We start from the raw sequence: 12,730 nt of genomic DNA on the forward strand, positions 1-12,730 counted from the left end.
AAGATGCCCCCTCCCTGCATAAGCTCTAGTCTCCCACTTTCACAGCTAATTCAGATGAGAAAAGGTAGGACAGGTTCGAAAGATCGATGATTATCTCGTCCTCGGGAACAACGTCCAAGCACTTTGATGACAGCGCCGAGAATGAAGTGGAGATACCTGTTGAGGACAGGAATATGATTGCCTATCTCTGCATCGCTTCGCGTTAAGGTGTATCTTGATTAATACAACGATTTAATATCCTCCACCTGCAGTGGTATGTAAGTCAATAGTCTTACATAAAGTGCTCGTGGAAGGTCACATCTGAAGTTATTTTGTTCCTTAGTGTGTGCATTCAAAGTAGAAAGGTTTTCTAAAATGTTTCAGGTATAATGATAATTAGAGTAGAAGGAATGCGTTGAAACAAATAATACATTTTCTCAAATATTATTATAAGGCGTAAAAGGCCCTAGATTGTTTTGATCATTTCGAATCTCTCAAATTCTTCGTATAAGAATGAAAAGAAGGAAAAAGAATTTACGTTTACTTAGAATTAAAAGTTTTTACTTGAAACAAAAGTAAGAATCTGCTTTTCCTGAAATACAAATGACCCTCTGGACGGCCAGGGTTTTCTCTAAGAAAGCATAAATTTCCCAAAACTACTATGAGAACATTTTTTTTTTATTTTAATGCAAAAACTCTCCTGGTATTTCGTACCTTGATTTGTTTTCTTTTGATATATTGCCTTAATTTCGTTGACGTATTTTAATATGCACGTATATATACGTTCTTATAGATATCACAAAAAATATTCCAGGCCGTATATATACGGCCTTGCCGCTTAGAGGGTTTTAAGAAAAATGCTTTTAAAAATATTTCTACATAAATTAAGAAGATACAGTTGAAATTTAATAATTAATTGAGAGGCACAATTAACATTTTAGAAGCGTAAGAGTCGTTTTCCTAGACTAGTTTGGGGAAAATATTAGAATGTTGAATGGCTCCGAAACTTGCTCTCCACATTTTTAGTTTTATTTTTCAGAAGTGTGTACTCAAAAATTGAAACTTTTTTATTTTACTATATTACGAATTACGTGATTCCTAAGGTTTATATATTTATAATTATTATGCAGTTTATTAATTAATAAATTATTAGTATATTTATAACTCCTCTATTGATTTCTCAGCGCTTACATGACACCCAAATTTTGACTGCTTCAGGGCATTTTAGTCGCATGATTTCAAATATGGTTTAGCTGATCTTTGCTTTGAACTTTTTATCCTTTGAGACCACAGATCTTTAGCTTCAAACTATTTCCTTACCCAGGGTGGGGAAATGCACTGCCATTTGAAAGGCTCTGATTTAGAAGCCACATATAGAATTAAATAATATCAATAATTAAAACTCAAGAATCTCGAACCTCAGTTTTCAGCATACTTTGGCAAAATATATTTGAATGAGACTTGCTTTTTCCTACACCTTTGATGAACTTTTATAGACAAAAGCAAATTTTAAGAAATGAGGATTATTTTAAAACTTAAAAAAGGTAAACCGAAATGGCAGGAAACGAAACTCTTACTAAAATTGTGTAAAATGGAGTATTCAGTGCCGTCGTGGTGATATTTTAATGCAAGTGCCAAAGAAATTTCAACGATCACGCTATGGGTTTTATTTATTAGACTCTAAAAATGTAATATTTCCATAATTCCATATTAAACGATATCAGCTTCAAACGAAAACAGTAAACACGAAGATTCAAAATTTAGAATCTAAAATCTTTCTTAAGATTAAGGGTTCGAGGCTTTAACGCCCCTTACCATTTCTGTAAAACATAAAATACGACCTTTAGTACAATCTCCGATGAGCAAAATGCTCAGCGAAATCATTAATTTTGCAGTTTTAAATCAAGTTCATAACATTGCGCTTATTTACAGGTAAAATTCAATAATAACGTTCTGTGTCCCCCATTACGAAATGTGCATGAAATTTGCTTTGCATTTTAAACGCGACAGTATTTTTTTTTAACTTTTTGTTTTAACAATAAATGTAATAACAAGTAAGTAATAAAATGCTTTACGATTTTTCAAAAAGGGATCAGAAAAACGGGTATATATACCTATTTCTTAACGTTATATTCTCTATGAAAAAATTCAAACATTCTTTGATTAGTAATTTGCGAAAGAGCAGATGGTATTTTGGTAACAGGAGGAGGAGGATACAAAGCTCTATTTACTCAGGTACTGAAAGACATGAAAAATAAACGGATTCCTCATTTAAGTAAATATTTATCTAATTAGAAATGGGAAGTGGTGATGTCATAGCTATAAACTGGCATGCCAATTAACCTGAGATGAATAAATGGCAAGCAACCCACTCCTTCAGTCCCATTGAAGAATTACTGAGATGGTTGTAAAGAACTTGTAAAGATATTCGTGAGCTCTGCCACTCTGCAAAACCTATTGATGACAAGGATACTTAAATGTTCCAAGTCTAGAGGAATGTTGAAAAGATTCAAAGACTGAACTGTGTTAAGTTTGATTTAATACCCATTTTCTTTCTAATGGTAAACCTTTTTATTACTTTTACTGTTTCGATTATTCAACCAGAAACTATAAATAAAGTAAGCTTAAATAAGGAGCTGACAAAGTAGTCTAGATACGTGGAGACTTTTCTCCGCGGGTTTGCTGCGTGTTGGAGAGTAAACGTGCATTTATAGTGTGCAAAGGTATGTAAATACCATAAAAGTATAACAGCGTGCTACTTCAGGAGACACGTTCGTGGGCCTTAATACTTTTATTTGTATATATTGCATTGTTATTGCATTAGAAAGGGTACAAGAGTGATTGTTAAGTTTGTTGTGTCAGTAATTTGTAAGTTTCGCTTTGGAATAATACTAAATAATTTAGTAGTTTATACTATGTTGCTGCCGATTGTGTTTTAATGATGCGGGTTAAAACGAGGAAAATGTCTCTCTACTAAAGTTGATGATTTAATTTAAATGAAATTAGAGTGCAATCTTACATTTAAATTAAGAAAATAAGAAACTGCCTCTTCTGCACATTGTATATGTAAATACTTTTATAGCATAAAATAATAGTAAATCCTAGTATTTTCAGCATGGATGTTGTTTCAAATAACGCTCGAAATTCTTTATTATTATATTTCACGATTTCGGACCATTATCAGATGAGATTGAAATTTTGACCTAAGAGAAACAGAATATCTTATAACGAATGTCAATACGGAGAAGTTAGCATTCAGTATGCCAGGCATCAGCATCACAGTAATTTCGGCTTTTAGAATAACTGGATATGGAATATTAACTCAGAATTTTATAATCATTTATGCAGCATAACACGTACTTCTACATGTGCCCTCTGAAGCACTCAGGATTAGTAGCCATAGAACCGCGTAATTCCAGTTTTACGAAACATTTTCGACTCTCACCGAAATTTATAATTAATAGCTAGTTGTTTATGGATAACACGAACAGTCACTTGGCATATATTATGCCTTATATTCCGCATTCCTACATTAATGTTAATTAGAGAAAAATTCTGAGGAAAGGGATGGAAAGACATGAGAAAGAAGAACTGTATTTTAAAGGACTGAGGTATACTTCTCCGTGTCATTAATTTAGACCAACTGTTGCGTTATGAACCTACTCTCTGCATAGTACCTATACTAATACCTCAAACCTCATGAGCATTGCATCCAGATAAAAGGATACTTCGCTTATCACTCTAGAAATTCTTGCTTTGCATTATTTCCTTTTCTACATTATTTTTACGTAATACATTCTCGTTATTAGAATATTTTGAGATATTGACTTAGGTTCATAGCAATAGGTTCTTCTTTTTCATTGAAATGATTCTCCAGACTTCAACGAGATTCCAAACCCGTTAAGAATTTCATCAAATCATGACGCATTAATCAATCAAGAAAAAAAAAGTAAAGTGAGCTACCCATTTCTCTAAGGAAATATCTACTCGTGTCTTACAATTTTTATTCCACTTTGTATTGTAACCCCGAGTCTTTGTCTCCAAGCAGGGGAAGAAATTGTTTTCAGATTTTGCCACTTTCGGCTGATTTCCCAAAAGGGAGTCAGCATGCTGTCGCTTGGTGGAGGAAGCATTCTCAAAATGACTACGACTAAATTATTCCAAAACCAGCAACCAAAATGGATGTTCCGAAGAGTTTGATCATCTTTGAAAGGTATATATACACTATCTATTGAAGATCATTAAGATCATAGGAATCATGCAAAGGTAGACTTATTAGAATATTTTCTTTAAATCAAACATCAGTTTCAATAGATTTCTTTCACGTTGATGCAATATTTATTATCACATACTTGTTCATCATTTAAACTCCTTAATATGCATTTTTAATGCTTAATGATTCTTTAAAAGGTATTCCCCCCTTCCTTTCTGTATGCTTTCGTGGTGTAACGGTTAGTACTCTCGGAGCATATTCGAGAGGTCCAGGTTCGAGTCCTGTTAAGGGCATTGCTCATTTTTCATTTCCGGCTTCAAAATAATTTAATGACTCTACCGTTGCACCCCAACTAAAATGGTGGCGGATGATGATTCTTCATCACCACGATTTGGCAGTTGGGGCCCCTAATCCCCAGTCGCCCTTTAGAAGGGGGAGTATATAAGGTATTTTCTCATGCCTTCCAGCATACCTTCGTGGTGTAACGGTTAGCACACTTGGCGAGTATATCGAGAGGTCCAGGTTTCGAGTCCTGACGAGGGCATTGCACTTCCTATCTCCTGCGTAAAATAACCTAATGTCTCTACAACTTGTTATATTTCTTTTTGTTTCTTTGAATATTTTGCTAATTTGTGCCAACAAATGGTTTTTTTGCAAAACTCCACATGCCATGTTGGACGATTGATCATTTATTCTAGATCCCATGGGGGAATCTCTAAAGAGGTTTAACTATATTGTCTCATATTTTACAAACTAATTAAGATGTGAATATTACTTATTCTAAACATCAACAACGAAATGTTTAAAATATCTACAATACTTCGCTAAAAATTCAGATTTTACAAAGGGAGAACAGTATGATTTAATTTCTCAAGGGAAATTCTAGAATACCTAGACGCATTTCATACGCAAATTATTGTGTGACTTGAGGTTTGCAACAATATTTCTATGAAACAAACTGATGACTAAACGAGATAGTAAGCTTTAGTGCCATGGCCTAGATCAGCGATTCTCAACCGGTGGTATGCCTACCACTGGTGGTACACAAGAGAAAAATAGGTGGTATGCAAAGAAAAAAAGGATTTTTAACGATTAAATTCAAAAATCTCGTGAAGAAAAAAAAAACAATTGATAGAAAATTTCTGTGATTGAACTCGAACTGAAGATTTCAAAAATAACAAACTTGTTAACATTGCGCTGAAAGGAAAAAAGAATTCAAGGCATTTCAAATTAAAGCTATTAAATTTTTATTCCCTTTCTGCACAACCTATTTGTGCGAATAAAGATTTTCTTCCATGTTATATTTGTTGAAAAAATACAGAACAAAATTAAAAATGGATCTTAATTTACTTTTAAAGCTAATTTAAAGTATTATAACTTAAATTTGGATAGTAAATGATAACCAATTTTTAATCTAATATTTTTATGTGTGCATATTTAATACAAATAGCCAAAATGTTGTACAAATTGCCCAACAGAGTGTGCAAATGGCAAAGTATATATATATTTTTTAATATTTCTCTTGAGAAATTGAAAAATAACCATTGTAAAATGTAGTGGTGGTGGTACTAAAGTTTTTTTAATTTTTGTTAGGATGGTTCGCGTTAATCAAAAGGTTGAGAACCGCTGCCTTAGATAATTAAATTGACAAATTAACAAGGCAGAAATCTAAATATTTTTGACAATTTTAGGCTACATATTTTGTCTGGTAAATTTTTAAACTATATTTTATACTCTATTACTTACTTTGTGTGATTACTATAATATCAGTTATGTTGCTCATATAGAAATTAGCCTCACTAAGCGAACAATATGAAAAATATCCAGTATTCGTTATCATTGTTAAAAATTCAGGAAAGTTTACAATGATATTGTTTGTACATTTTCTGGAAAACTCTTGGAGCCGGTTTGAAATTCGACCGTTGATTGCTCAGAGACTAAAAAGCCCTTTATTTTCTTACATACAAAATTGTGAATCGATTTGTCAACTGGTATTTTAGTGAGAGTAAAAAACATCCAGACTAGCTTTTATTTTTATATAATATCACCTATATGTATATTGTGTACGTTACATCCTAAATTGCGTATTTTATTTAATATTACGCTGGACTCCCCGAAGCTTAAAATATATGATTTTTATCTTTCGTGAATAAATAATCGGTACTTAAAAATGATGCCTTCACCGAGGGATGAAAGTTAACGAAGCATAACATCTTTTAAGTTATTTTTGCTTTACATAATTCTACAGCTGATAATAAATTGAGAACTTAAAAGAAGTAAATGCACTTCAACGGTGATTATCAGTTCTTTGGACATCGTTGACACTATTAATTTTGTAATATAGCTAACTATACAGCGTTATTCCTGTTCCGTAACAGTGAATCTCTAGATCACCGTGACGGCCATATTTATTTTTATTTATTTTTTAAATAATCTCTAAAATTATGTAATTTTGAATTCATTAAACTTTCAATAGGTTGTAGAGTCATTAGGATTTTTTTTTTTTGAAGCAGGAGACGTGAAAATTAAGCAATGCCCTCTCCGGGACTCGAACCTGTACCTCTCGAATACGCGCCGACTGTGTCAACCGTTACACCATGATGACATGCTGGAAGGAAGTTCGAAAGTACTTCCCTTTTAAAGGGCGACCGGGGATTAGGGTACCTAATCGCCAAATCTTGGTGGTGAATAATCATCATCCACCACCTTTTAGTTCGCGTGGCACTCTGGAGTCATTAATTTTGTTTGAAGCAGGAGACATAAAAAATGAGCAGTGCCTTCGCCGGGACTTGTGCCTGAACTTCTCGAATACGCGCCGAGTGTACTAAACTTTACACCACGAAGGCATGCTGGAAAGAGGTATAAAGTGTTCAAATGGTGACAATTATTTGAGCATTATTTTAATTCATTGAAATATTTAAAGGCTAAATGCTACGTGTATCATATAGATTTGTTTGGTTTTGTTAATCACTGTATTCTTTCTCACTGACAACGCACACCTTCAAGTGACAAGTGATTCATTTTAACAAAGATCGATTTCAAAGAAACGCTCCTGGTTTATGTGAATAATATTGCATTTGATATTTCATAAAACGCACCAACGATTGAACTTACAAATATATTAAATACAAATAATAATAATAATAATAATACTCGTACCTTTAAACGTTCAGTTGAGAATTATTAAAAATCAAATATTAACGGTCACCCAAAATGTCTTTTTTTAAAATTCAATACCATTTATCAGCAAAATGTCAACAGAGATAGCCCAGGAGAAACAGCGAAAAATTTTACTGGACACTAAATGAATATACACTCAGAGTAGCATTGCAGCATTATATATTTTCTACATATTCAAACAGTAAAAGAAAATTGTAACGTAATTCTACAAAGATATTGAATGGTCATATTTTATATATATCACAAGTTAAGTACATTATGATTTAAATCAATCAGTTTAAAAAGTAAAAAGCCAATGATTTCAAGAACTGCATCTATTTCTTTTAAATAGCTTAGTTTCTTAATCAGTAATAGCTAGATTTTAAACGAAAAATTTCTTATATTCCCCGGAATGGCAACAGTCTCGAATGAAAACTGAAACAACGCATTTGCCGAGGACGACATTTAAAGTCAATCAGCGCAAAAATATGTATGTTTCGATACTTTAAGTCGTTTTTACAATTTAATTTTTATCCTGAATAATTACGTACTGTCAAAAGAACTTGACAAGATTATTTTTTACATTTAAAAATCTTCTCTTAAAGCTGATATCTTTGCAATGTAAAACACGCGTTAGGAAAACTTGCAATTTATTTTTATTAACTATGAAAGCATTTTTCGCGTATTCATCCGAATTGTAAATTAAAGAAAAAAGCGACTTGAGAACTATGATGTGTTTCCCGGTAGTACTTACTCTTTACAAGTATTATAAAGCTTGGAATTGTTAGTATTTCACTAACGCAAATATCTTCTTTATTTACATGAAAATGATAAATATTAGAAACTTACGAGCCATAGTCTACGATTTTCGGTAATCGATCAGCTTAAAGTTTGTTACTAAAAAATTACCACAAGCGGATTAACAAAACGTTTGAATTTGAAAGGCTGTATATCAGTTTGCGCTGTGAAACCGTAGCATTTCATTGCATTAGTTAATTACTTTTGAATGAGAAAAAAATCTGAAATAAATAAATGTGAAACAATTTAAAAAAAAAAACAAAAAAACTTTCAATCAAATTATAATTTAAAAGAGTCAAACTTAAAGTAAGCTTGTACCTATTCAGGATAAAATATACAAGTTCGTAAAACTATTCACATTTTATATTAAAAATATCCATACATTCATATCTTTCGTAGCTTAATGAAAATTCACTCTTTTAGCAAGCACGTAAAAATTTCGTCTTATAAACTAAAAATTTTATCAGATCACTTTTGTTTCAACCACCTGTTCTTAACAAATTGAAAACTTCATATCTTATAGATATCATTCTTAATAATTTAAGTACATCAATGTTCTTCTTTAATTATGTGTCTCAATGGTAGAGTTTAAGACGCATTTATTATATATCATATCCAAGTTAAAATTGATGAAAATTTCAGCTTGATTTTGATTAATAATTATGTACATCTACGTAATTTTTTGTTTTATTGCGAAATAGCTATCGATTCGACTCAGTTACGTAAATTCTTTTTTCAAGATTCTGACCATCTAGAAGAAGAACACTGGAGACTTTTGCTTCGCTGAATAATCAAATTTAATTATTCAGCGATAATTAAATTCAGCGATAATTAATTAACTGCCAAATACCAGTCCTCATTCGGCGTTGTAACTCTGGGGCGACCTGTGCTGTAACGTCTATTCACATTACCATCGTCTTGGAATCGTTGCCAAAGCCTGGAGATGACACTCTGGGCAATTCCAAGTTCGTCTGATACTTCCAGTTCGGTACGCCCACATTCCAGACCGCCAATAATTCTACCACGTAAAAAATCATCCAAATGCGTCCTTTGTGTCATAACTATTCGGTTATTGGACTGAAATGCTTATAAAGTGCGTGCGAACAATTTTGCTTCTTTGCCTGTATTCCTTATATATCACTCTCTTACACTCTCGTCATTGTGACGTACCATCGATGTCATCTGGTTACTTCCTGAAATTTGCATATGATTCTTGAAGATGTATGTAGTGATTTTACAGGTAATATATTTATTTTAGAGTTCGTTTTCCGCGTGACTCCGAATTATCCTTAATTATGGACATGAGTGTATTTTATGTGGTAACTAGCAAACACATAAGAATAATTTCTAAGGTATAATTAGTTAAACACAGGCAGAAATTACCGCTTCTGAACTCGTTTCTGACTGTGTATCACTTTCACTTTGACGTGGAACCGCGATGGTCTGAAACTTCTTTAGACTTTCGGTCTGCTTTTTAATAGAATTCATTAAATGTACTTTGATTTACTTTAAACGTTTTACGTGGTTTATAAAGGAACCATATTTATACAACATTCTTATGAGAAATTCTGTACTGCACAGGTATTTAAAAACACTATAACTGAAGAATTCATCCGACAGTCCAATGAAACATTCTGTGCAAAGTCAGTAAGGTGTTCGAAAGTAAGTTATTTTAAAGTATTTAACTACGTCACGCTGGATGAAGGTTACTTTACTAAGCCATCAGCTTCTCATTGAGATGTGGATTAAAATTGCAACAGCTAATATGCATATTTCTAATTTACAAGCGTTGTACATACTACGTTGTACATCTTACTTGCTATTAGTTCTCTTATGTGTTTAGTAAGTCATAGCTTTGAACCTGGAGTGTTAAGTTTATTTGACATGGTTTTCGTGTTTGTGATACTGCATTACGTTCAATTTATTTTTACTGATTAAGCTGATACCTTTGTTTTCTAGGGCTTGTGTGTGTTAGAATCAGCATCGTATAGTAAAATACACTTTTCCCTGCCACAGATATGTTTTCATTTCTTTATTTGATTTCAGTTTGTCTCGCAATATAACGTTAGTTATTATAGATGACTCTCGATCGAAGATTATGTATTTTTTTTTTAAATCAACCCGTTGGAATTCACATTTCATATGATTCTTCGTTTCAAAATGACGATGATTTTATCCCTTTAATGTCACTTTCCATAAAATGCTGTCTTATTTATTGGTCTTCATTGACAATATCTTGTTGAAAGATATAATTACCGGTATAGAGCGTACACTTTCGTTTCAGCTAATCAAGGCATAAGGAAAAATTTATATACATTTTAGAGTTCCTCACTCTTATTCTACTAAAGTAAATGTCGAGGAACCTAGTGATCTGTTATCGCTGAGTGACTTATCGCTGAGTTCAAATAACAAAAGTCGTAGACTCAGGATTAACTATATTTCATTTATTAACTATATTCCTTTGTTTCATTCATAATAAAATGAATAGTTGGACGTTTTTCGGGTTTACATAAAACATCCTCTCGGGCATGATCTCAAAATAAGAAATACGAAATTAATTAGAACTAACTAAAAGATACTTAGTGGATGCTAACACAAATCTAACGTAGTTGGCCCTTAATTTAAACTAGCCAGCGAATATCAAAAGACATGCAATATACGGCCGAGCGTAAAGCTTCTAGAAAGACTTAGGACCAAAGTCAAACATGCCCTAGTCAGGATTTCTAGCTCTCTCTCACGAAGTTGAACCTTCCTGTAATACTACTTCTAACTCATTTGCATTCAAGGCGGTTCTAAAACCTCGTTCTGGAAGGGAGTTGTAAGTTGAAACAAGAATCGATAGAAAGGTACATCGAAATAAAAATATCTGTTATAAAATTAAAATACACCTTACAACATTTAGAAAAAAGCATTAACAGCTTTTAAAATATAAAAATCAAATTTCCCTTTCAAAACGTACAACCTAAGCAAAGAAAAAAAATGTTATTAGAGAAATTCAAGTTAGAGTCTAATAACTCAAATGAGAGTTACTACTATAAACTTTAAACCATTAGAAACGAAACATCTTATACTAGAAAGGAAAAAAAAAAGTCTGTTTCTTTGAAGCAGTTAGCTGATCAATATTCACACGTTTACAGAGTGTTAAGTGTTTTCATTCTTTTTTATATTTAGAATGCAAATTGAAGAAGATGTCGATTTACTCCGGAGACGTTCACCTGTAAAATCTGTTGTTGTTTGGAACTGTAAAAATGGTTCCAAATTTTTGGTTAATTGTTTTGCTTTTCTGGTACGCGAAATTATTTACTCAGTATTTGAAAACACTGGGAAAGTCAAAATGCTTAATTTTTCTTTAAGTATTCACGTTGCGCATTAGTTATACATGGGGTAAACAGCTAAAACAATTCATGATGCTTTCCCTGTACCAATATAAGGCATCGACATGGGATACTTTTGTTAGTAACTTTAATGTTAGTTCATACGGACCCATAAAACTACAATATCCTATCCATGCATGATCATGTTATCCGCCAGAAGTTTCGGGCCATGGACTGGGACATTCATGCTTGCTACACATCACGAATCTGATAAAGAGATCTTTACATCTATGGCTGAGAAGAACCCTGTAGGGACAATCCTACGTCAAAGAAACAGAACTGAACAAATGTATGTTATACTTTTGTTCTTATAATGTGATTTAATTCTAATGCGACGGGCTGTGAAATATACCAGAACACTGACAGAGAATCGCTGATATCCAGCTTTTGCAGAGACCGAATTTTGGATTACTAGGAAACAACACTTCGGTTAAAATGCATTCAGTTGAATTCATATATTCAATTCATATACTGAAAATCAATTGGAAATATTTGTTTAATAGCATAGACAAAGCACGCAACGGGAAGCCTTTGTCGAGGAATCCTTAAGGGAAACTCGTTTGTATTCACTTTGTTCATCGAAAATTATAAACTTATCATGTAGCTTCATTTACATGGAGAAAAGGTGGAGCATTTGTTCCAGGTTTCACTTTCAGAGGGGCATCTAAATACTCTGTATTATTTAAAATATGTCAATTTTCATGCATTTTTAGGCCAAAATTCAAGAATTCTTACGGCTCTTTTTTTTAGCAGTGTCTTTCGATTTCTTTAGTAATCTTTCTACTAGTTTCCAGAGATGTACTTGTTTACTTTGTCTTAACCAGTTAACCAACCTGACTTTACAGAGAAAACATGAGCCTGTTTTATAATGTATAAGGAAATATTTTATATAATATTAATACAATAAAACCATATAAAGTCAAATGAACGAAAATATTTTGTATTTATTTACATAAATGAAAAGGTATTGAATTATTAAGTTACTTCATGAAATATTATACACAGTTGGCATCAGTGCTTTATGTTAGAGAGGAGCTTATGGGAGAATCATAAAGGATTTTCAAAAATGGTTTTAACCCGGGTTATAAAACTATTTCTGTACAGAATTCAATTTATAGTTCTAACTATCAATGACTATCAAAGCTTTAACTTGTATCTGACTTATAACTACCAAAGCTCTAATTAATTTTAACTATCAATGCTCAGC

Source organism: Stegodyphus dumicola, chromosome 10 (genome assembly GCF_044657685.1).
Source record: "Stegodyphus dumicola isolate Sdum_Otavi_A_Nest chromosome 10, ASM4465768v1".
Taxonomy (NCBI): domain Eukaryota; kingdom Metazoa; phylum Arthropoda; class Arachnida; order Araneae; family Eresidae; genus Stegodyphus; species Stegodyphus dumicola.